Below are 3,386 nucleotides of genomic sequence, written 5' to 3' on the forward strand. Positions count from 1 at the left end.
GTAATAATTGTCTTTCTTTGTCTGGCTTACCCTCTTCAAGATGGATGTTTTTATCCCCATACATTTACTAGTAAATTTTGTCTTTTAACAACTGAATACTATCCCACGATGTAAAAATACTACATTTTCTTGTCTTTTCATCAGGTGATGGTCGTCTTTGCCATCATTCTGGCAAATATGAGTGAAGTAACAATTATCTCTGTGGTAATATGTACAGTCCTTTTGACATATGCTTCTGATTTGTACAGATAGACCTTGGAGTAAATTTATTTTAATTTTCTCAGGAGTCTTCACACTGAATCCATAAAGACCATACTAGTTTGTACTCCCACCTGCAAATATTATCTGTTGTATATTATCTACATCCTAGCCCTCTTATCATGTCTGATTTTATTAATCTTGCCCATTACAACTGAAAGAATATGAAATTTCACAATTATTTTAATTTTTTCTAAAAGTTGGTCATATCTGGAAGCTTGGTACTTGTTCTTTCTTGACCTTCATTCTTGTTATTTCCTATCTGCACTATGACCCTCTCTGGATTTTCAAATCATTTCATTCTATACATCATAACAACTTGTTTGTAACAGTCCAAATTTGACCTGATGTTTTCTACTTGTAATAATTTTCTATAATGTTCATAATAAGGTAATATGAACTGACTGCATTCAGTAGCATAAATTTGTTGTCTGGCATATTTAGAGACCAGAATCTCATTGACATGATAACCTCAGAGCCAAAAGTCCTCTCATATTGCTAAGGAATTATTAACTTCAAGATGCTTCTTCAGTCTGGTGGTTCCTTGAGTAGTGAACATTACACTATGTTTTACTGACCATTATATCCAATGTCCAATTTGTTCATTTAAATGAACTGTGAATTACATCATAAAATGTAGCTATTAAAAAAAACCACTATTTTGTGATTAAAATCAGACATGATAAAATGTCAGTTTTAACATGATGCTCAGCTAGGGTCTTTCGAATTGCTGGCTAGTATGAACAGAGAAGCAACAAACATGAATAAGAAAGTAATTCTGGAATAAGATTTAGAACCCCTTTGAGTCTGTGCCTCAGAGTGGTATTGCTGGATATTAAGTTGACTGGTTTTTCAGATTTTTTAAGAACCTTCACATTAACCTGAATCATACATACAGTTTATATTCTGACTTACTTAGAATGCTATTGCTGGAATAAAACATCATGACCAAAGGAAATATGATGAGAAAAGGTTTGTTTCTGCTTACAGACTCACAGTGCAGTCCATCCCTCTGAATTCAGGAAAAGAGCTGCAGTAGGTCAGGAGGCAAGAACTGACACAGAAGTCATGGAGAAGTGCTATTGACTAGCTTGCTCCTCATAGCTTGCACAGCCTAAATTCTTATAACATGCAGGGCCACCAACCCTCAAGAAATTTGTAGCTTGCAACATTAATGATTAATCAGCCTTATGAGTCTAAAATCCTTCTGTATAGCAAAGGAAGCTGTATAGAAGCACAGCAGTATAGGCAAAATTCTGTAGCAACTATACATTTGACAGAGGGTCACTAATTAGAATATCCAAAAATCTCCAAAACAAAACAAAAACAAAACAACAAACAAACCAAAATCCTAGGACATCCAGAAAACTAATAACCCAATAATAAATGGTGCAAGAACTGAACAGAGAGTACTCAAAAATGAGTCAACCAGTGGATGTGAAACACTTAAAATATTGAAGCTCTGTAGTCCTAAGTGAAATCCAAAAAAATTTGATATTTTGCATGACCTAAATCAGTATGGCCAAGATCAATGAAACAAACAGGAGCACATTATAGTGAGGTTGTGTGTAAATAGTAATACTCATTCATTGCCAGTGGATGCATAAACTGATAGAGCCACTAATAGAATATTATTTTAAGATGTGTTACTTTTTTTATGTTGTACTTGTTTAACAAGGTGAATATGTGTTACTATGTTTGTCTAAAACACATGATGGTCTAATAAAAAACTGAATAGTCAATGGCAAGGCAGATGAAAGAATAGGTTGGTCTGGTAGGCAGAGAGATATATGGAAGGACAAACCTGAAAGGTGAAAAAAAAAAAACAGTCAGAGATGGAGGAAGACTCCAAGTGTCAGCCACCTAGCTATACAACAAGCCACAAAGAAAAAAAGAAAGGTATACAGGTGTTGAAAAGGAAAAGCCCATGGGCAAAAGATAGATGGGATAATTTAAGTGAAGGAATGCTGACAAGAAACAAGCCAGTCTATGGCCAAGCATTTATAATGAAGAATAAGCCTTCCTGTGTAACTCATTTGGGAGCTGGGATGTGGGCTCCCCAGAAGAGCAAAAATAAACAACATTTTTGCTCCCACAGTGGAGCCAATATTTCCATGTAGGTCTTGAGAACACATAAGAATCTCCTCTAAGAAAACCTTTTGTTTATTATGTATACAGCATGTATGCCTGCAGGCCAGAAGAGGGCACCAGATCTCATTACAGATGGTCGTGAGCCACCATGTGGTTTCTGGGAATTGAACTCAGGACCTCTGGAAGAACACCCATTGCTCTTAACCTCTGAGCCATCTCTCCAGCTGCTTAGGGGAGCAGGAGATCCCAGCTGGATCAAGAACAGAAAGGGAGAACAAGGAATAACAGACCATGATAAATGATGACCACATGAGAACAGAAATAGGCAGAGTGCTGGAGAGGTCCCCAGAAATCCACAATGATACATCCTCTGTAGACTGCTGGCAATGGTCGAGAGAAAGCCTGACCTGCAGGCCCCAGGTGGAGCTCCAGGAGTCCAATTGTCAAGAAAGAGGAGGAACTGTAAGAGTGTGAATTGTTGAGACCAAGATTGGAAAAGCACAGGGACAAATAGCTAAACGAATGGAAGCACTTGAATTATGAACCAAAGGCTGTGGAACCCCCAACTGGATCAGGCCCTCTGGATAAGTGAGAAAATTGAAAAGCTTGAACTGTTTGGGCAGAACCCAGGCAGTAGACCCGGACCTCTCCTTAGTGCATGAGCTGGCTGTTTGGAACCTTGGGCTTACACAGGGACACTTTGCTCAGCCTGGAAAGAGGGGACTGGACCTGCCTGTACTGAATCCATCACGTTTAAATGAATCCTCAGGGGAGTCTTGGCCCTGGAGGAGATGGAAATGGAGGGGAGGGGCTGGGGAGAAGGTGGGTGTGAGGACAGGAGCGGGGAGGACAGGGGAACCCATGGCTGATGTGTAAAATTAAAACACAAATATAATAAAAACAAGTTAAAAAAAAGAAACCCTTTTGACAGAAGAGCATTTAAACAGCCCTTTTCACATTAAATAGAAAAAAAAAAAACTAAGTAAAAATGCCTGCTACAGTACAGGGGACTGACATTTCATAGCTGGGGGTTGAAT

This window comes from Onychomys torridus, chromosome 17 (genome assembly GCF_903995425.1).
Source record: "Onychomys torridus chromosome 17, mOncTor1.1, whole genome shotgun sequence".
In the NCBI taxonomy this organism is placed as follows: Eukaryota; Metazoa; Chordata; class Mammalia; order Rodentia; family Cricetidae; genus Onychomys; species Onychomys torridus.